At 46.5% G+C, this 23394-nt stretch overlaps 1 long non-coding RNA gene across 1 annotated transcript; it reads right to left on the reverse strand.

The window, feature by feature from the left end:
* Positions 1-22393, reverse strand: LOC132541957 (uncharacterized). Its single transcript, XR_009553070.1, has 3 exons — positions 21401-22393; positions 19610-19731; positions 1-1808 (listed from the first exon to the last, which is right to left on the reverse strand). It is a non-coding gene; the product is annotated as an uncharacterized LOC132541957 (long non-coding RNA).
* Between the last annotated feature and the right edge of the window lie 1001 nt (positions 22394-23394).

The raw sequence follows: 23394 nt of genomic DNA on the forward strand, positions 1-23394 counted from the left end.
CCGGGTCCTTGTGCACTTTATTGTATATGTGCTTAACCAGATGCGCCACCACCTGCCTCAAAAGTTCCTTCCTTCCTTCCTTCCTTCCTTCCTTCCTTCCTTCCTTCCTTCCTTCCTTCCTTCTCTCTTTCCTTTCCTTTTTACCAGAGCCCTGCTCAGCTCTGGCTGATGGTGATGTGGGGGATTGAACCTGGGACTTCGGAGCCTCAGGCACGAAAGTCTCTTTGCATAACCATTATGCTACTTACCCCTTATTTTTATTTCTTAAAATATTTTATTTATTTGTTATTGATAGAGACAGAGAGAAATTGAGAGAGGAGGAGGAGATAGAGAGGGAGAGAGACAGAGAGACACCTGCAGCCCCGCTTCACCACTCGTGAAGCTCTCCCCCTGCAGGTGGGGTCCAGGGGCTCGAACCTGGGTCTTCATGCCTGGAAGCAGGTGCCCTCACTGGGTGTGCCCCGGCTGCCCCCGAGAATCACTGGCGTTCACAACCTGGCTGGTGAGTGGCAGCCCCTCAACGTCCTGGGCGGGTGACCCTGTCCCGCTTGCACTGTCTTCCCCCTGGGGGCTGGTCTGGGCTGGGGGTGCAGACAGCCCCGACCCCTGGCGTCCGCCTCCTCATCTGCACAGAAGCCCCCAGCCAGCCCAAGACACGGCACCCAAGTGGGCTTCTGCCGCCGCAGCACTCCGCTCCCCGGGCCTGGTCCCCAAGAGCGTGTAAGCCTGGGGCCGCTGGGCTGAGGGCACAGAGACGGGCTAGAGACGTGGGCTGGAGACGCGGCACGGGCTCTGCATGACCTTGTGCCCCAGAGTCTCAGGTTCAATCCCCCGTATCACCATCAGCCGGAGTGGAGCAGGGCCCTGGGGAAAGACAACAGCGGCAGGGGCCGGGCACCCCGTCAAGCGCACAAGGTACTGTGCAGAGGGGCCGGTGCAAGGACCCGGGTTCGAGCCCCTGCTTCCCACCTTCAGGGGAGAAGATTCACAAGCTAAGAACCAGGACTACAGCTCCCTCTCTCTCCCCCCCTCTTTCTCTCTGTCCCATCAAATAAAATAAAATGGAGAAAAAATGGCCACTGGGAGCCGTAGATTTGCAGTGCTGGCACCACAACAACCCTGGAGGCAACTCCAGACTAACAGAAGCCCAGTGACACGGTCGGGCCGGTAGCGGCACCTGTAACAGTGCGCAGTTCAAGCAGTGCAGGTTCAAGCCTCCATTCCCACCTGCAGGGGGAGGCTTCACGAGGAGCAGAGTAGGGCTGCAGGGTCTCTCTGTCTCCTTTCTCCTTCTTCCATTCCTTCCTTTCTTTCCTTCCTTAATTTCTTCCTTCCTTCCCTCCTTTCTTTTTTTTCTTTTTCTTTCTTCCTTCCTCCCTTTATTTCCTTCCTTCCTTTCTTTTTTCTTTCCTTCCCTCCTTCCTTCCTTCTTTACGCCAGTCCTTGCGCCACCTGCGCTTAACCCACTGCACTACCGCCCAACTCCTACCCCCTTCCTTCCTTCCTTCCTTCCTTCCATCCTTCCTTCCTTTCTTCCTTCCTTCAGCATCCCAATTCTTTATCCCTCTGGGAGTATGAACCAGATATCTTTAGGGGGTGCAGAAGGTGGAAGATCTGTCTTCTACAATTGCTTCCCCACTGAAGATAGGCGTTGGCAGGTCGATCCATAACCCCAGCCTGTTTCTATCTTGCCCTAGTTGGGCAGGGCTCTGGGGAGATGGGGTTCCAGGACACATTGGTGAGGTTGTCTTCCCAGGGAAGTTAGGTTGTCATCACGGTAGCATCTGCAACTTGGTGGCTGAAAAGCACTAAGATACAAAGCAGAACAAATTATTTAATAATTAGGAACCTAAAGGTAAGAATATAGCAAATGAGATTTGGGGTCTTCGTGTTGTAAGAAGCTAGGACAGTATGCTGCTTTGTCATGTACACGACCCAGGGGTCAGCCCAATCTTCACTGTACTGGAGGAAGCTTGTTTACTGTGATATCTCTCCTTCTCTCCCTGGGGGCCAGCACAGTTTCTGAATATTAAGAAATGAAGGCACCTTGCAGCCCAAGAGGTGGATCAATGGATAAAGCACTGGACTCTCAAGCATGAGATGTGGAGATTGATCCTCGGCATGGTGTGTGCCAAGGGATGCTTAATTCTCTCTCCTCCTCTCTCATAAATGAGTAACTCTGAAACATAAATTTAAATCATGAATATTTTAGACAATGGAAAGTGCATGTCATGACTGTACAGATGCTATGGATAAACAACTAGTCTACCAAAATGAGCCTACAGGTGCAGGGTAGATGGTTGTTACTAAAGAGCTGAAAACTTTTTTCTACAAGTTGAAGGACCTGCTATTGCAAGTAAATAAAATTTCAAGTACTCCACACACAAATGTTCTCGTGAAAAGGATACTTAGTTTAATGGGATCATATTAGATCACCCAAGGAATAATTTTGTGAGTTTGATAAGAATGGAGCTAGAGGGAGTCGGCCGGTTGCACAGCGGGTTAAGGACAGGTGGCGAAAAGCGCAAGGATCCTGGTTTGAACCCCCAGCTCCCCACCTACAGGGGAGTCGCTTCACAGGCAGTGAGGCAGGTCTGCAGGTGTCTATCTATCTCTTCCCCTCTCTGTCTTCCCTTCCTCTCTCCATTTCTCTCTGTCCTATCCAACAACGATGACATCAACAACAACAATAATAACTACGGCAATAAAACAACAAGGATACAATAAGGGCAACAAAAAGGAATAAGTAAATATTAGGAAAAAACAACAGGGGTAACAAAAGGGGATAAATAAATAAATATTTAAAAAACTTTTAAAAAATGGAGGTAGAGGGTGGGGAGATAGCATATGGTTATGCAAAATAATAATAATAATGATAACTGCCAGTGCTGGGAGATAGCTCACCTGGGAAAGCATGCAGCTTACTGAGCTCAAGGCCCTGAATCCAAACCCTGGCACCACAAGGGAGAATCACAGCACTGGAAGTAGCTTCAGTTTTACAGATGGTGGAACAGTGTTGTGGTGTCTGTCTTACTCTTCTCCTACATATGCATTTTAAAAAAATGAAAGAACGAGGCCAGGAGTGGTGGAATTGTGCATGTGTGAGGACTTACAACTGCAAAAAAGCCATCAAACATGTGCACACTTCCATTCTTGCAGCCCTCTTAACAAGGGCCAGGGTTTGGAAACAATCAGTATGTCCAAGGATAGCTGAATAGATAATGTTCCATACACTGTGGAACATTGCTCAGCTCTTAAGAAGACAGCTGTGCATTTGCTATAGCAGTGGTGAACTGGACAGAATCTTGCTAAGCAAAATCAGCCAGAAAGAGAAAGACAAATACCAGATGATTTCACTCATACATGGGATTTAAGAAATAAAGCAAGGGGACAGACCCTGAAGTATACTAATCCCTTATGCTATGTCTGCAGATCTGAGGCTACTAAGATAGGAGGGGACTAAGAGGGGTGGGTGGGTGGTGGAGGCTCAGTGCCCTATGGTGGAGGGAGACTGGCACTCTGGGGGCAGATGAGATAGAATAATGCACATTTGTGGGAGGTTCCCCTGAAACAATCATTTTTTTCTTTTTTTTCCCCACTGCTCCTGGCAGCCATTTTTTTATTCCTTTGTTTTTTATTAGATAGCACAAAGAGGAATTGAGAGGGGAAGGGGAGATAGATAGAGAGATAGACATCTGCAGACCTGCTTCATTGCTCATAAAGCTCTCCACCTGCAGGTGGGGAGTGGAAGCTCCAACTCCGCCCCTTGTGCAGGGCTAAGGTATGCACTCAACTGTGTAAGCTACCATCAAGTCATAACCACCATTTTGTAAAACATCATTTCCTCGGTAAAATCATAGACAAAATATGGGTAGCATCTGTTTAATTTGTTCTATTATATCTGTTGTTCCTTTTTCTTAAATTTATTTATTTTATTTTTTATTTTTCTCATATTTTTTAAAATTTTTTTATTTAAGAAAGGATTAATCCTTTCCTTTTTCTTAAATTTAAGTTTAGCCAGAGCACCACTCAGGTCTGGCTTACGGTGAAGCTATTAATTGGACCTGGAAGTCTTTTTGCATAACCACTATGCTATCTCCCCAGCCCTCTCCTTCTTAAGTCTTGCATTTATATATGTTAAAACTACACAGTAATGGGCTGGGGAGACACCATAATGGTTATGCAAACTTTAAAAAAATTATTATCTTTATTTACTTATTGGATAGAGACAGCCAGAAATTGAGAGGGAAGGGGGAGGTAGAGAGGGAGAGAGAAAGAGAGAGACACCTGCAGCCCTGCTTCACTACTTGCCAAGCTTTCCCCCTGCAGGGGCTTGAACCAGGGACCTTGTGCATTGTAACATGTGCACTCAACCAGGTGTGCCACCACCCAACTTCATGGTTATGCAAGCTTTCATGCCTGAGGCTCTGAGGTCCCAGATTCAGTCCTCACAGCATCACCATAAACCACAGCTAAGCAATGCTCTGGTCTATCTTTCTCTCTGTGTCTCTCATTAAAACAAACAAACACATAAATAAATAAATAAATAGAATACACAGTAGCAGTGGTCAGAGAGTGGAGCACCTTATAGAGAGCACAAGTTAGTATGCATGAGAATCAAAGTTCAGGCTTTCAGTCCCCACCAGCAGGAAAAAAAACTTAAGAACAGTGCTGCAGGCCTCTCTCTTTCTCTCTCTCTCTCTCAAAAAAAAAGAAAAGAAAAGGAAAGGAAAGGAAAGGAAAGGAGACTACAAGAAAAGCCTCTAGAAATGATGAGGTCATCATGCCAGCATGGAACCCCAGTGATAGCCCTGATGGCAAAAATAAATAGATAAATAGATAATACATCGCAATACAGCCCACAGATTTAAATGTATAATAAAGAGTTTTAACTAATTTGAAGGAACACATGCACGCCCATGTTCATAGGTGAATTATTCATAATAGCCCAAAAATGGAAATAACCTAAATGTCCATGAACAGATGATTAAATAAAGAAGTTATAGGATATATATTCATGGATAATTACTACTTGACCACTAAAAAAAAAATGAATGAATGAAACTGGAAGTGATTATGCTTAATGAAGTAAGGAAGGAAGTGAAAGACAACCACCAGATGGTTCAATCATATGTGGAATATAGAGAACTAAAACACATGAACTTGAAAAATAAATAAATAAAAGTAGCTAGCCCATCTTTAAGTAGGAAGAATTACAGTGGGGAATAGAACTTTGGTGGTGGGAGTGATGAGGTTGTACTCCTATTATAATCTTATAAATCACCAAGAAAATCATTAAAATAATAGTAGTGAAGTTACATTTCCTACCTCACAGAACAAAAGAAGCCCTTTCAAAATATTATTCAGGGAGTTGGGCGGTAGTGCAGCGGCTTAAGCTCATGAGGTGCAAAGCGCAAGAACCGGTGTAAGGATCCCGGTTCAAGCCCCCGGCTCCCCACCTGCAGGGGAGTCTCTTCACAGGCAGTGAAGCAGGTCTGCAAGTGTCTATCTTTCTCTCCCCCTCTCTGTCTTCCCCTCCTCTCTCCATTTCTCTCTGTCCTATCTAACAATAACAACATCAGTAACAACAACAATAATAACTACAACAATAATAAAAAAAAACAAGGGCAACAAAAGGAAAAATAAATAAATATTTAAAAAATATTATTAATAGTCTCATTCATGTAATTTGCAATGATCCTATTATTAATTAGTATTCATAGCCTCTTTTAACTGATCCTATTAGGGTTTTGTTCAATGAACAATTATGGACCAAAAAGATAATAATAGTGAATAGCATATAATTTCAAATAAATACCCTTCATGTCATTTTTTTTTAAATCATAAGGCACGGGGGCTGGGTGGTGGCACACCTGGTTAAGTGAACATGTTCCGATGCCTAAGGACCCAGGTTCAAGCCCCTAGTCCCCACCTGCAGGGGGAAGCTTCACAAGTGGTAAAGCAGGGCTGCAGGTGTCTCTCTGTCTCCTTCTCTATCTCCCCCCTTCCTCTCGATTTCTGGCTATTTCTATCATATATATATATATGTGTGTGTATGTATATATATATATATATATGAAATCATGGGGCACATATGTATTCTATACAGCATGATTCTATATTCTATATAGCATGTTGTATCTGGTGTGCTGTGTCCAGGCTAGCCCTCTTAGCATTCAGTCACACACAGGTGAGGGAGCCATTGCCTTCTTGGAGCCAGGGTATCTCGGTGCCCCGCCCTGGGGCTCCAAGGGTTCACTGTTTCCTCCCCACCCAGCTAGGCTTCCCATTACTCTTTCCAACAGTCCTAGAGGGGAAAGTTCTTTCTTTCTTTCTTTCTTTCTTTCTTTCTTTCTTTTTTTTTTTTTTTTTGCCTCCAGGGTTATCACTGGGGCTGGGTGCCTGCACTGCAAATCCACTACCCTGGAAGCCATTTTTTCCATTTCTTTCTTTATTTAAAAAAAAACTTTTTAAAATATTTATTTTATTTTTTTATTCCCTTTTGTTGCCCTTGTTGTTTTATTGTTGTAGTTATTATTGTTGTTGTCGTTGTTGGATAGGACAGAGAGAAATGGAGAGAGGAGGGGAAGACAGAGAGGAGGAGAGAAAGATAGACACCTGCAGACCTGCTTCACTGCCTGTGAAGCGACTCCCCTACAGGTGGGGAGCCGGGGTTCGAACCGGGATCCTTATGTCGGTCCTTGTGCTTTGCGCCACCTGCGCTTAACCCGCTGTGCTACAGCCCGACTCCCTCATTTCTTTATTTTTTAAAGAATAATGAAAACCTTTATTATAGGGAGTCAGGTGGTAGCACAACGGGTTAAGCACACGTGGCACGAAGCACAAGGACTGGCTTAAGGATCCCGGTTCTAGCCCCCGGCTCCCCACTTGTAGGGGAGTCGCTTCACAAGTAGTGAAGCAGGTCTGCAGGTGTCTATCTTTCTCTCCCCCTCTGTCTTCCCCTCCTCTCTCCATTTCTCTCTGTCCTGTCCAACAACAACAACATCAGTAACAACACCAGCCCCCAGTGTTTTCTAGATATAGCTGGTGTCAGTGAGACACAGAGTCCAAAGGGAGTGACCCAGCCTGAATCTCAGTGTTGTCTCCCTGAGCCTCAGGCCCCCCCAAGAAAAATAAGGGGAAGGAAGGGAAGTTAGAGGGGGCCAGCATCCTCAAACACAACTCAGAGCTGGAGGAGTGGTGCCCTACAGGGAGGCCAAGCACTCTTCCTAGAAGAGGGAGAAACACCCTCAGCTGCCCATTACCCCCTGGGCTGGCAGCCAAAGTGCTTTCCTCTCAATCGTTTTAAGCCAGATCCCTGGAGCCAAACAAACATGCATCTATTTTATCACTTACCATATTCTATTAAGACAATCTATTGGTGCGTCTCTCCTACTGAGTGGACAATGAGTTTCTCAAGGGCAGCAAACTCTGGCTCCACCCCCAGCACCCTGCACTTGCCCAACTCCTGACAGAAACCCAGGGCACCTGCCATTCTTCCATCCTCAGCTCTCGGTCCCCAAGCTCCTTACACAATCTCTTCTGTGCCTCCAACATCCAAATCTACCACTCCAGCCCAGGGCCTGCCCCTGAGCTCAGAGCTGGGTACTCTAGTGTTCTGGGCACTAGAACTTGGGCTTCCCGCTGGGGGTTCAAACACCACACCTCTTCCACTGCCCCCTTCTCCACACCCTCAAGGGTAACTCAGCTATGCTCTCATGAGCCACAAGACTTCAACCACAAATGTTGTTGATCCTGGTTCCCAAGTAGTGTTCAACCCCCAGCCCTCCACTGCCCTGCCTAGCCCAGACCTTAGCATTTCTCTCCTGACACTGCACCAGGCCACCCTCAGTCTGACTCTCCCTCTTACTGTTCCATCTCTTTCACTTTCAAGTCCACACCAGCAGCTCTTCAGCCCTGTAGGCCTGGCCTGGTTACCTCGCTCTCTCCCTAGGCTCTAGCACTGCCAGGAGCTGTATGTTCCTTAAGGACACATTTTAGACCTGTTCTTGGATTTGGAGACCAAGCCTTCCTCTGAGAAGCCCTCCTTGATACACAGCTGAGTCCCTAAAGCTGAGAGCTTGGCCTGTGGAATCCTATGGCTTTTGTTTTTTGTTTTGTTTTTCAGTTTTTATTTATTTTGGATAGAGAGAGAAATTGAGAGGGAAGGGGGAGGTAGAGAGGGAGGGAGAGAATAGAGAGACATCTGCAGACCCGCTTCACCTCTCTGAAGCTTCCCCCCTACAGGTGGAAACTGGGGGCTTGAACCTAAGCCTTTGTGCATGGTAATGTGTGTGCTCAGCCGGGTGTACCACCACACAGTCCCCTGACCTTCTGTTTGCTTCTCTTCTCTACCTCCTAGTAGGGAATCAATTAATTGATTGATTAATTAATTCATCCATTTAGTCTCTTCACTGGTGCATTTGTGCATCCATTATGGCACTTAGCAGCAAGTTCACTCTTGTGGCAAAGCCCGCATGGTTACATAATAGTCTCTCGATCTGGACTGTAAATACCAACAGGGTGAGGAGGATGTCTCTTATCTCTGTGATTCTTGCAAGACGTCACCACCAGCTTGCTCATAGCAGGTGCACAACAGTGGTTAACTGTTTATGATGGGAAGAGGGGAAAAGAGATGATGACAAAGCAGAAGTCTGCCCCACCCAGCCTCATGGCCTAAGGCTCTAGTCCTGCAGGTGGGCAATGGAAGAATCTTTATATGAGAGACTTTGAGCCTTTGAGCCAAACACTGCTGATCTGGGAGTATCTGAACTGAGCACTCTGCTTGCAGTTTGGAGTTTCTTCTCTCCAGAACCTCTTCAAGATCCCTTCAGGGGTTGGGTGGTAGCACATTCAATTTAGTGCACATGTTACCATGCATATGGACCTGGGTTCAAGCTCTTGATCCCTACCTGGGGTGGGGGTGGGGTTGGAGAAGCTTAATGAGCTATGAAGTAGTGCTGCAGGTGTCTCTCACTCTATCACCATCAAGATCCCAACTACATTTTTTAGGAGAATAGAACAAATGTTACAAATGTTTATCTGGAACCAGAAAAGACCTAGAATTGCCAAAACAATCTTGAGAGAAAGAATGTAACTGGAGGCATCACACTCCCAGATCTCAAATTGTATTGTAGGGCCATTGTCATCAAAACTGCTTGGTACTAGAACATGAATAGACACACTGACCAGTGGAATAGAACTAAGACCCCAGAAGTAAACCCCCACACCTATGGACATCTACTCTTTGATAAAGGTACCTAGACTATTAAATGGGAAAAGCAGAGTCTTTTCAACAAATGGTGTTGGAAAAAATGGGTTGAAACATGCAGAAGAATGAAAGTGAACCACTATATTTCACCAAATACAAAAGTAAATTCCAAGTGAATCAAGGGCTTGGATGTTAGACCAGAAACTATCAGATACTTAGAGGAAATATTGGCAGAACTCTTTTCCACATAAATTTTAAAGACATCTTCAGTGAGATGAATCCATTTACAAAGAAGACTAAGGCAAGCATAAACCTATGGGACTACATCGAATTAAAAAGCTTCCACACAGCAAAAGAAACCACTACCCAAACCAAGAGACCCCTCACAGAATGGGAGAAGATCTTTTTTTTTTAATATTTATTTATTTATTCCCTTTTGTTGCCCTTGTTGTTTTATTGTTATAGTTATTATTGTTGTTGTCGTTGTTGGATAGGACAGAGAGAAATGGAGAGAGGAGGGGAAGACAGAGAGGAGGAGAGAAAGATAGACACCTGCAGACCTGCTTCACCGCCTGTGAAGCGACTCCCCTGCAGGTGGGGAGCCGGGGTTCGAACCGGGATCCTTATGCCGGTCCTTGTGTTTTGCACCACCTGCGCTTAACCTGCTGTGCTACACCCCGACTCCCGGGAGAAGATCTTAACATGCCATACATCAGACAAGAGTTTAATAACAAACATATATAAAGAGCTTGCCAAACTCAACAACAAGAAAACAAATAACTCCATCCAAAAATGGGGGGAAGACATGGACAGAATATTCACCACAGAAGAGACCCAAAAGGCCGAGAAACACATGAAAAAATGCTCCAAGTCTTTGTCAGAGAAATGCAAAGAAAGACAACAGTGAGATACCACTTCACACCTGTGAGAATGTCATACATCAGAAAACGTAATAGCAGCAAATGCTGGAGAGGTTGTGGGGTCAAAGAAACACTCCTGCATTGCTGGTGAGAATGTCAATTGGTCCAACCTCTGTGGAGAACAGTCTGGAGAACTCTCAGAAGGCTAGAAATGGACCTACCCTATGATCCTGCAATTCCTCTCCTGGGGATATATTCTAATGAACCCAACACATCTATCCAAAAAGATCTGTGTACACATATTTTTTTAGAAGCACAGTTTGTAATAGCCAAAACCTAGAAGCAACCCAGGTGTCCAACAACAGATGAGTAGCTGAGCAAGTTGTGGTATATATACACAATACTACTCAGCTATCAAAAATGGTGACTTCACCATTTTCAGCTGATCTTGGGTGAACCTTGAAAAATTCATGTTGGGGGGTCGGGTGGTGGTGCAGTGGGTTAAGCGCATGTGGCGCAAAGCGCAGGGACCGGCATAAGGATCCCAGTTCGAGCCCCCGGCTCCCCACCTGCAGGGGAGTCGCTTCACAGGTGGTGAAGCAGGTCTGCAGGTGTCTTTCTCTCCCTCTCTCTGTCTTCCCCTCCTCTCTCCATTTCTCTCTGTCCTATCCAACAACGAACAACATCAACAATAGCAATAATAATAACCACAATGAGGCTACAACAACAAGGGCAACAAAAAGGGGAAAAAATGGCCTCCAGGAGCGGTGGATTCATGGTGCAGGCATGGAGGCCAGCAATAGCCCTGGAGGGGAAAAAAAAAAAGAAAAAAGAAAAAGAAAAATTCATGTTAAGTGAATAAGTCAGAAAACAGAAGGATGAATATGGGATGATCTCACTCTCAGGCAGAAGTTGAGAAATAAGATCAGAAGAGAAAACACAAGTAGAACCTGAAATGTAATTGGTGTATTGCACCAAAGTAAAAGACTCTGGGGTGGGTGTGGGTTGTGGGGAGAATACAGGTCCAAGAAGGATGACAAAGGATCTAGTGGGGGTTGTATTGTTATATGGAAAACTGAGAAATGTTATGCATGTAAAAACTATTGTATTTACTGTAAAATGTAAAACATTAATTCCCCAATAAAGAAATTAAAAAATAAATAAAGTCAGACCATAGGAGAAGTTTTCTAGGAGCTAAAGTGAGGAAGAAACCACTTTCCTAGGTCTGGATGGCTGCACACCTGTTATAATGCACAAGGATCCAGGTTTAAGATGTCAGCCCCCACCTTCAGGGGGGAGCTTCACAAGAAGAGAAGTGCTGCAGGCTGTTTGTCTGTCTGTCTGTCTATCTTTCTCTGTCTCCCTCTTCCCTCTCAGTTTCTCTGTCTCTATAAGAATAAATAAATTAAATATAAAAAGAAGTCACTCTTCTTGGACATTAAAATAAAATACCTGCATGTTCTGGGAAAGAAGGTATTGTGAGCTAGAAGCTGCAGAAGGGACTGGGTCATCTCTGGATGAGCTCTAATCGTCACAGGTTCTGCTCCCTGAACCTGACCATGTAAGACCTTGGTCAAGAGCTGCAGTTAGTTCAGTGGCCACAAGATGGCAGGCCTGCCCATTTGTAACCACTGGCAGAGGCCTCTGGTTGCTGGGAACTCTTGAGTTGGCTGAGGGATTTTCAATTATCCATCATTTATTCATTCATGGTTTTTAATCCCCAAGCACTCTTGGATCTTCACACGTGCCATCAGGCATTGTGCTAGGTGTGAAAAGGAAACAGACGTGGCAGGACGGCATCTGTGTTCCAGACACCTAGCACTGCTCCCCTCTTCCCAGCAGCTTGGCAAATTCTCAAAAGGGGGTTCAAACCTCACCAGGCATCTGGGCCCGTTCCCACAGCAGCCTTATACGGTGGTGACCCTTGCCCCTACTCTGTAGCAGGGCCAGCGGGCAATGGGCCCTAGCGAGGTTTGGATGGCCTCCCACCCCCTCCCAGGCTGCCCGCAGCAGGTCTCAGGTGCAGCCACACAGCTGTCCCTGGGGATGATTTTTCTGGGCTCTTCTTCCAACTGGCCAGACCTCAGACCATTAGTCCTCATTCCCTCCCCTTGCCCTCCTTCCCAATGCTCAGTTCTGGCAGGTTATTTTTTTCCCCTCAGAAATGCCCAGGCAGGGAGCAAAAAGTGGGACGCTGTATCCCTTCTGCCTTCCCAAGCCTCACTTGGACTTTCCTTGCCTCCCACTTGACACAGTAGTCCTCTACAAGTGGAGGCTGAAATGGCCACTGAAAGTGAGTGCATAAAGCAAAAACTTTGAGAGAGGCCCTAGGGAGCCAAGGAGGATGCTGGGAACTCACTTGGAGTCCCTGTGTCCTCCCAACTCCCCTGTAGCCCTGGATGTAACACCCCCAACCCCAGCAAGGACCACAGGGTCTCTGTCTCTCCCTAGCCCCTGGACTCAATGCTAGTAGGGGTTGGTCACTCCCTGGACAAGAACATCAACCAGGAGCCCTGCCCTCTGGAAGAGAGCCAGCCACTGTTCTGCCCCACTTCCCATCTCCACTTTCCTTCTGCCCCAGCTTCCCTGGCAACTGGGAAGCCCCTGGCTCAGCCCAGGCCCCTGCCAACTGACTCACGGCACAGCTCAGCTGGAAGACATATGGCTGTGCCCAGGGCCCTAACATCAGGCCCATGGTTCCTTCATGAGCTTCCAACCCTGCCCACCCTCTCAGGCCTTCCACACAGCTCCTCCATTCAGGCGATGGTCACTGAAAACTCTGCCTCCTTTCTAAGAAACACCCCTGTGATAAGTGAAGGTGGCAAAGCACCCCACCCCCAGTTCTCTGTGCCAGGTGGAGTGGGAGTCCCAATCTTATCAGCTCATCACATTCCGAGCATTCCCTGTGGGCAGAGTGGAGGGGGGAGGGGAGGGTGGCCAGAAGAGGGGAATGCTGCTTGGCTTCAGTCTAGTGGCTGCTCCGGGTTCTCCCCACCCCCTCCCCTGACCCCCCCAACCCTGGTCCACTCTGAGGTTCTCACAGGCTCTTCCTACTCAGACCCCAAGTCTGGCTTCTCTCTTCCTTCCTTCCTTCCTTCCTTCCTTCCTTCCTTCCTTCCTTCCTTCCTTTCTTTCTTTCTCTTTCTCTCTTCTCCATTCTGTTCTTCTCTCTGTCTGTGTGTCCCTTTTCTTATGTCATCCCCAGAGTTTGTGGTAGAAGTGGGGGAACTCAGCAGTGCCTGTGTCCCTGTGGGATTTATCCATGATTTTTGGGCTTAGGCTCTGTACCACCTCACTGTGAGCCTTGGGCCTTTTGTAACCCCAGGATCCTCTAGCCCTTTGAAGAGTTGGGGACCAAGTCCTTGGCTCCAAGTTTCACCCAGGCTGATGGTCAAAATATACTCTGGGAAATTTCCTAGAACCTCTAGAACCAGAAGTGAGCGCTGACACTTCCACCTGCCTCCCACACCCACTCAGCCCTAGACCCCTTCCTCTCTTGTTCCCTGCATAGAACCTGTGGGTATTGTCCTATTCCTTCTTCTTCTAGCGTTTGCCCTTCTTCCGTAGCCAGTCAACAGCATCAGGTTGAGCCTGATGTAAAGTTTCGAGACCTCCTTTGAATCTGGAGAGGTGTCAGTCGTTGACTATGTGGGTCATAGTCTGTCTGTAGCCGCAGGGGCAGTTCGGGTCATCGTCCTATTCCTAAAACACACACACACACACACACACACACACGCACGCACGCACGCACGCACGCACGCACGCACGCGCACGCACACACACACATACACCTACCTCTGGCCACTAACACATCTTGGCCACAAAGAAGTAGCTGATGGGGGGGGGGGGTAAAGACCAGGAAGCTTGTGTTCTAATTCTGGGCTCTCACTTGCTGTGTGACAATGAGGCCAGCTACTACCCAACTCTGAGCTTTAGTTTCCCCAAGGAATGACGGGCCTGGCCTAGTGTTCTCCTGTTCCAGAGGCAAAAGGCATCACCCAGGTAAGTAAGACAGAACTTAAATCAGGAGTGGGGTCACCACCACCCCCCTTTGAAAATGGCTCCACTTTAATTTTTTTAAACACTTTCTTATTTGTTAAAGAGGTTAGAAACAGAGAGAGAGGGAGTCAAGCAGTAGTACAGCAGGTGAGGTGCAGGTGGTACGAAGCGCAAGGACTAGCGTAAGGATCCCGGTTCCAGCCCCCTGGCTCCCTACTTGGAGGGGGGTTGATTCACAAGCAGTAAAGCAGCTCTGCAGGTGTCTATCTTTCTCTCCACCTCTCTGTCTTCCCCTTCTCTCTCCATTTCTCTCTGTCCTAACAACAATGACATAAATAACAACAATAACTACAACAATAAAATAAGAAGGGCAACAAAAGGGAAAACAGATATAAAAACTATTTAAGAGAGAGACAGAATCAAAGAATTACTCCGGCACATGGGATGCCTAGGGTTAAACTCCAGAACTCATGCTTGAGAATCCTGTGTTTTAGCCACTCTACCATCTGCTGGGTCCCCCTCCATTTGACTTTTTGAATGAAGGGAGGATAGCTCTCAGGTGCTCCACTCCCACCAGGGATCCTCACCCCAGGTTTTCCTATCAGTAGGATATGTCCCCAGAGATCTCCAAATACACACGTTCACAAACATACATGCACATGCACTGAGAGACAAAGTCAAGGTTAGTGATGAAATCTTGAAAGCTTCTCCACTAGGTCAGGAATCAGACAAGTCTCTCACCATGACACCTGTATCCAGCACAATACTGTATGTTCTGACAGGTCAACAGCACAAGCTAGAGAAGTTATGAGACTTCACATGAGAAGATTAAGTGAATTTACAAGTTGTTTTTCTTTTCAGAATTCTCAAACCATACCACATCAAAACAGGATATATAAGTAGGATCAAGTCATTATTAAAGCACTAATTAAAAAGCAAAATGCTAGTGTTAAAAATTCTGAAACGTTGTTTTAAGAACTAGTTTTAGCAAACTGGGAAGTAGTGCAGTACATAAAGTGATGGATTCTTAAGCATGAGGTCTTGAGTTCAATTCCCAGAAGCTCATATACTACAATAATAGAATAACGTTTCTCTCTCTCTCTTTTTCCTCCCCCTCCTATCTCTCTCATTCATATATAAAATATCTATTTTAAAAAATAAGCAGAATCAAGAAACTGAGATGCAGAATAAAAAGTGTTTTTTTTCTTTTCTTCACAGGCTGTATAAGTTTATCCATTCTAATGTTTATATATGTGTGCATGAAATAGGTACTTAGTAATATTAAACTTTTCAAATAATTTTTGTCACCCTGAAACTTCTCCATTTACACTTCTTACAACATAATGTCCTTCAGCCAAACAATATTTGTTGACCTTTAACCAAATAAATATATTCTAGGAAAAAAAGAGAAAGAAAAGTTATGAGACTTGTAATGGGAGAAATAAAACTGTCAGTATTTTGATGACAATGCCACACAGATAAAACATGAATGATGTGGGAGTCAGGCGATAGCACAGCGGGTTGAGTGCACATGGCGTGAAGGGCAATGACCGGTGTAAGGATTCGGGTTTAGCCCCAGCTCCCCACCTGCAGGAGAGTCGCTTCATAAGTGGTGAAGCAGGTCTGCAGGTGTCTGTCTTTCTCTCCTCCTCTCTGTCTTCCCCTCTTCTTTCCATTTCTCTCTGTCCTATCTAACAACGATAACATCAACAACAATAACCACAACAATAAAAAACAAGGACAACAAAAGGGAAAATAAATAAATAAAAATATAAAAACATGAATGATGTACAAGATTTTTTTAAACATTTTTTCTATTATTTAATTTTCTTATTATTTATTTTCCCATTTGTTGCCTTTGTTTTATTGTTGTTGTAGTTATTATTGTTGTTGTTGTTGATGCCATCGTTGTTGGATAGGACAGAGACAAATGGAGAGAGGAGGGGAAGACAGAGAGGTGGAGAGAAAGATGGACACCTGCAGACCTGCTTCACCGTTTGTAAAGCAACTCCCCTGCAGGTGGGGAGCCGGGGCTGGAACCGGGATCCTTACACTGGTCCTTGCGCTTTGCACCACGTGCGCTTAACCTGCTGCGCTACCTCCCGACCCCCGATGTACAAGATTTTACAGTAAGTGGCTTAAGCAAGACCACTGGATATGAAATACTTACACAAGACCAGTATAAAAATCAAATGCTTTTCTTATAACTCTTCCAATGTGCAACTATAGAATTTAAAAAACAGCCATTCATGCACAATGACATTTTCAAATTGCTAACTAGAAATAAGTCTAACAAAAAACAGTTTAAGATTACTCAAGACAGAAAACCACAGAACATTATTAACAAATACTTAAAAACAGTTTGATTGATTGGTAGGTATACTAGTTTAGGAGACTCAATACTAAAAAGATTTTGTGTGTGTGTGGTTAGAATTAAGGGTAAACTATTCAGAAAATAGGGGCCCCCCATATATCTGTAAAAGAAACCAAAAAAAAAAAAAAGCAAAACTTGGACTGGAGTTGGTATATTGCACAAAGACTGAATTGTTATGTGGGAAACGAGAAATGTTACACATGTACAAACTATTGTATTTTCCTGTTGACTATAAACCATTAATCCCCCAATAAATACATTTAAAGGGCGGAGGGTAGATAGCATAATGGTTATGCAAACAGATTCTCATGCCTGAGGCTCCAAAGTCCCAGGTTCAATCCCCCGCACCACCATAAGCCAGAGCTGAACAGTGCTCTGGTTAAAAAAAAAAAAAAAAAAAGAAATTTAAAAAAGAGGCCAAAAAAAAAAAAAAAAAGACATTTATCATGGTGTTAATCCGCAGCAAATCAACCACTGATCTGATGTAATTCTTCTCCCAAATTTTAGCAGGAATGTGTATGTGCACATATGCCTGTATGTGTATGTATATTTTTATTTTTATTTATAAAATGGAAATATTGAGAATACCATAGGATAAGAGGGGTACAGTTCCACACTATTCCCATCACCAGAACTCCATATCTCACCCCCTCCCTTGAAGGCTTTCCTATTCTTTATCTCTCTAGGACTACGGTCATTATGGAGTGCAGAAGGTGATTGTATGTGTATTTGTAAGTAGACAAGTTGATTCTAGAATTTCTGTGGGGTAGAGCAGTAGGACTTCTAGCAACAGCAATTAAGACAGTGCAATATTAGTGTAAGGGTAGGCCTGAAGAAGAAAATAGAGAGCCCTGAAACGGATCTCCGCGAGTATCACCAAACACTATTTTTTTGACACAAATGGTTCTGTGATGCTGTACTGGGAGAAAATTCTTCTTTGTTTCTCTCTCTCTCTCTCTGTCTCTCATATTTGATTAATTGGTTGATTGACTGAATAAAGGCAGAGGAAAAGTGAGATGGAAGGGAGAAATAGAGAAAGGGAGACACCTATAACGCTGCTTCACTGCTTGTGACACTTCCGCCTGCAGGTAAGAACAAAGGGTTTGAACCCAGATCCTTGAACTTGGTAACATGTTGCCTCAACCAGTTATACCACCACTTGGTTCTAGACAATGCTCTTTTCAAGTGGCCCTGGTTCAACTGCATGCAGTCATGTTCCACAGAGTGACGTTTTGCTCAACAACAGACCACACATGTGCCTGTGGTCTCTGTATATAGCCCAGATGTATAGCAAGTGATACCATCTATTGATGCAATGCATTTGCACAGTGATGAAATTGTCTGTCCTTAAGTGACGCATGACTATGTTTACATGGGGAAAAAATGTTGTTGTTGTTTTTTTCCTTGCCAGCAGGGCTTCACTGGGATTTTTCTGCCTACATAATTCCACTACTTTGGTGGACTTTTTCCTGTCTTCAGATAGCAAGTGAAAAACAGAGAAAGAAAGAAGAGAGAGTCAGAGAGAAGGAAGAGAGACACCACAGCATTCCCATCACCGTTCATGAAACTTCCCCTCTGGCAAGGGAATCAAACTTGGGTCCTATCATGTGGTAAAGTGTTTGCTCTACCAGGTGAGTCACTTCCTTGACACAGGAAAAAAAATATTTTGGTTTTGTTGTTGTTATTGTTTAACTGCTATCGGCATTATAGATGGGAATCATTACTTACATGAATTCACAACTCCCAGTAGCTTTTTTTTTTTTTTTGGAGAGAGAGAGAGAGAGAGAGAAGAGAGAAAGGGATATGCAGTGTTGCCTTATCACCTGTGAATCTTCCCCCTGCAGGTGGGGAACAGGGGCTTGGACCCGGGTCCTCATGGATGGTAATGTGTGTACACAAATGGTGTGCCACTGCCTGGACCCAGGAAATTTTTTGTTTGTTTACTAAAATACTGCTCAGCTCTGGTTTATGGTAATACCAGAGTTTGAACCTAAGACTTCCAGTGCCTTAGGCTATTGCACTATTGATATTACTATCTCTCTAGGCCTAAAAAAAATGTAATAAATAAACTTCTAGATAAATCTAAACAAATTTAGATAAATGCAAAAGACAAAACAAATATTTTCATGGTCTTGGGTAGGCATATATTTTTAATAGATATAAGACCATATATACATACATTTGAAAGAATATAATAAATTATCCATCATTAAAATTAAGAACTTCTTTGGCCTAGTCGATGGAATGCCAGACTCTCAAGCATGAGGGCCCAAGTCTGATCCCCAGCATTGCATGTGCCAGAGTGATGCTCTGGTTCTCTCAAACAAATAACTCTTTTTAAAAAATTAAGACTATCTATCCCCCATCTGCAGAGGGAAAGCTTTGCGAGTGGTGAAGCCATGTTGCAGGTTATCTCTTTGTCTCTCTCCCTTCTCTATCACCTCTTACCTCTCAATTTCTAGCTGTCTATTCAATAAATAAAGATAATAAAAAATTTTTAAAAAAAAAAGAAAGTAGAAATTGTACCAAAGTAAAGGCCTCTGTGGTGTATGCATGGTGGGGGGGCTTTCAGGTCCTGGTGCAGGATGGTAGAGGGAGACCTAGGCTGGAGGGGCGAGAGTTTTTGCAGAAAACTAAGAAATTTTCACACGTATACCTACAACTATAGCTACCATGGATCTCCCCAATAAGAAAAGAAAGAGAGAAAACAGAGAGAAAGAAAGAAAGAAGAAAGGCAAGCTAACAGTTGGAGAAGGTATTTGCAGTGCAAAGTGTTTGTTTTCCACATCTACTATGAACCCTTACCAATCAATAGAAAAGAACAAGATGAACAATCCAATCAGAAATGAGCAAGAGACTTAAAAACTTTCATAAATATGCCTTCCCAATGGCCTGTAAGCAGAGGAGAAGGTGCTCAATAACATCAGTCACCAGGGACACACAAAACCCAAAATGGGCTAAGATGGCAGGGCTAGGGCATTCCTGGCTGGAGGCAGTGCAAGCTGGCACAAGTACTTTGGAAAACTTCATGGCAGCATCAGCTGAAGCTTATTCAGCCCCTATGATCCAGCAATTCCACCTCTAGGCATGTAGCCAACGTATTCAACAGAAACACATCCATTATGACCCAGGAGACATGCACAAGGAGCCCAGAAAACAGCTCACCTGGATAGCGTGCCCATTTTTGCCATGTGTGCAACCCAGATTTGAGTCCAGCCTCCACCACACTGGAGGAAGCTTCGATGCTGCAGAATCCTTTCCTCTATCTGAAGAAATGACACTCCACACTATAAAACAAACAAAGAACGTTCAAAGCAGCACACTGCCAGCGGCAGCCCCAAACTGAAAGAGTCAGATGCCCACCACCATTAGAATGGCTAATCAAGATGGGCATAGTCATGTGATGGTGTTCTATCCAGAAATGAGAAGGAAGAAACTACAACACGAAGCAATACAGATGAATCTCACAAGCTGAACATCGAGGAAGGGAAACGGCAGATTCAAAAGAACATGTATTGGAGGCCAGGTGGTGGTACACCCAGTTGAGTGCACACGTCATCAAAGAACATGTGATTGCATTGCTAGAAAGTTCAAAAACAAGTCAGACTGAATCTCTGTGAGCAGAAGGCAGGGTGGCTGTCACCTCTGAGGGAAGTAGAAACCAGGAAGAGGCATGAGAAGATGCCGAGGATAATCTGTGAGTTTGCTATTCTGTGGTGGGTGCAAAGTAGTCTCCTCCCTTCTCCATCATCCCAAATCCTCCCAAAAGACCTACTCCCTCCCTCCCTGCCTGGGGTGAATAGTACTCAGGGAGGAATCCAGGGAGGGGGCTGCATTCCACACCTGGTCTGACAAAGTACAGAGCCCAGGGCTGCTGCACAGAGAGAGGAAGCCAAAGACTCTGGAGAGCCAGCAGTCAGGGGGGAAAGGAGCAGTGCCAGGGAAGGATGGGCCTGGAAGTCTGGGGGACTCAGGTATCCACACCTGACTCTGGGTTTCATGTGAGGCAGCAGGAAAATTAGTTGTCAGGTATCCTCTCAGCTGATGCTCCCTGACCCCAAGCCCTAGCCCCCTCTGCTGGTACAGGACTAGAGGAGGAGGAGGAGGAGGAGGGGCAGAGGGCAAGGGATGGGGAGGGGTCAGCCTCCTGGTCACCACACAAAGCTAGAACATGTGACCACTGCCTTGTAGTGAGGAGGCAACTCTGGGGGTAGCTGTGAGTAAAGGCCTGGGGGCTTCACTCCTTCCAGAATGAGTGCGTATGTGTGTGTGTGTGTGTGTGTGTGTGTGTGTGTGTGTGTGTGAGAGAGAGAGAGAGAGAGAGGAGAGACATTTGCCAGATTTGCCTCTCCAGATCTAGAGACTCCAGCTCCCGGCAGTCTTTGCTTTGCTGCTTCCTGGAGGGTCCAGTTTGCACCGCATTGCTTCACCTAGAGCCCCACCTCTCGCAGAGACCCACAGCAGGACCCCTGGGAAACCCTAGGTCCATGTGAGGCCCTGAGAGGTTCCTTCACATACCATCAGGCATGGCTAGGAAACCTGGGGGTGGGGGTTGGAATCAAGGGATGTGGGCCATGGAGAAGATCGTCCCCTGAGTAACCTGGCAGCAGGACAAGGAACATGCTTTGCTCCTCTGGTTAAGGACACTCCGGGTTGACATGGGGCAGGCATGTGGGGTAATCAGAGCCCCCAAGAGAGATCTGCACTTTCATGAGGTTCATCCCCCAAAACTACCTCCTCCAGAAAGCCTTCCCATATGCCCTTATCAGAACGACTGACTCTACCCTATGGCAACCTCCAGAATACAGACCACTGGAATCCCCCATCCCAAGTAGTGGGCCCACTATTCTTATCCCCCATCTAACACTGGCATCAGAGGAACAGGGTAGAGGCTCTTCTGTCCCCCACCCACCCACCATGATGCCCAGCATGGACGTGGCACAGATAGACACTCACCTCCACTCCACTGGAAGACCTCCTGAGGGGGTGGTGAGGGAGCCAGGTAGAGGTGGGAGAACCTTCCAGTAGCTGGGGGAATGGGAGAAGGGCCTGGGGCTGAGAATGAGTTCTGAGGCCTTCTAGGATCCCAACACATTTCCTACACCTCGCACCTGGATTCCTGGTGGGGCTGCTCTGGTCATGGAGAACAAGCTGGGACGCTGACCAGTCGCAGCCAGAGACACTCAGGTCCCAGGGAAGCGAGCTGGGAACTGGGCAGAGGGCCCATCTTTTACTGGAATTATTAGCCCCAGGGAGTCTGCAGTCTCTTAAACGGACAGCCCCTCCCATGTTGAGTAGGAGGTAGAATAAGGGTTCCCTGGGGGACAGGTGGGGCAGCTTTGCACAGTGTCCTCAGAGGCCTATGTAGGCAAAGGGGGGCCTAGGAGGAAAAGGGAGCAGGTGTTTACTTGGTCAGCAGAAGCCTGGAGGAAGTTCTGGCTGATTACTTAAACCCAGCTGTGAGACTCAGAGACACTGCTTGCTCCTATGTGGACGTCCCAAAGCTCCCAGGGCACCTGTGGCAGCTGGAGGGACAGAGTAAACTGTGGGGCCATGCCCCCCAAGCCCCCAGAAAGATAGAGTTCTTTCACCTGACATCCTCCTCCCCACCCCCAGGCCTCCAGTAGGTGGGCTGCACCTGGATTCCTGTCCCAGCCTGTCCAGAGATGAGAAAGGAGAGCAGATGGGGGGGCGGTGGCAAAAGTGTGGGCAAAGGAAAAGACTCTAGAAGGGACTCCGGAGGGATCCCTGGGTGCCTAACAGGGCCACCCCATTGTCCTGTCTTGGAGGGATGGAGGAAGTGGTTCCTATCTTCTGCCCAGATGAGTATCTTAAATTTCTGGGGTAGTTTTGGGTGTGGGGTGCACTGCATGTTCTAGGAGGTGGCTGCTGGCTGGGCAGCGCCCTCAGCCCTGTCAAGCTCCATGAGTATTTTTTCCTGTCGCTCCTCCAGGGGCTGCCTCCCGCCCAGGATGTGAGGCAGGCTGCAGCTTGTCTCACCCAGCCAGGCCCTGCCCCCCTCTTCAACCCCCCCCCCCATCTGGGGTGTGGTGTAGCTGGGTAATCTGAACCACTGAACCTAGAGAGACAGCTCGCACCCCTTCACTGCTCCCAGTTTCCCAAGCTTTCCTTTTAAGATAGCTGGCCAGAGCTATTGGGGCGCTGCCAGATTCCTGCGTGGGTGGGTGGGCTGTGGGAGGGACTCGCTACTGTTCTATACTTCCCATCCCCCAACCCCACCCTTCTACCCCCGCACGCGGGGAGCCTGGTTCCTGCCACCTTGGGACCCTCCCGCTGTCCAGGGCTTGATTGCCCCAGTGAGACAAGAGTAATGAAGCAGCCAGAGTCTGACCCCAGGGCCCTGGCTCTCGGCCCAGCGCTGGGAACACCGTTGGTAAATATTTGGGGAGTGAGTGGTGCCCACCCCTCCCCCCACAGCCAATGCTCTCACAGGGAGGCCTGTGGGGGAAGGAGCACCCCCCCCCCCAGTCCATCCCTCTGCCTGAATGCTGCAGTCAGCGTCAAGGATGGGGATTCCATCAGTCCATTCTCTTCCATCTTCTTCATAATCCAGGGCTGACCACATTGGCCACCCCGCAGCCCCTAGACTGGCCAGGGTGCCCTGCAGCCCAGAGACTTCAAGCCTTCTCTCTCTGATATAGAATTCCTGGCTGATGGGGGCCACGCGGTAGCATAGTGGGCTAAGCACACATGACACAAAGCACACCGACCAGCATAGAGATCCCAGTTCGAGCCCCTGGCTCCCCACCTGCAGGGAAGTCGCTTCACAAGCGGTGAAGCAAGTCTGTAAGTGCCTATTTTACTTTCCCCCTCTCTGTCTTCCCCTCCTCTCTCAATTTCTCTCTGTCCTATCTAACAGCAACAACAGCAACAACAACAGTAAACAAGGGCTGCAAAAAGGGAAAAAATAGCTCCAGGAGCAGTGGATT

The sequence above is a fragment of the Erinaceus europaeus genome, chromosome 12 (genome assembly GCF_950295315.1).
Source record: "Erinaceus europaeus chromosome 12, mEriEur2.1, whole genome shotgun sequence".
Lineage (NCBI taxonomy): Eukaryota > Metazoa > Chordata > Mammalia > Eulipotyphla > Erinaceidae > Erinaceus > Erinaceus europaeus.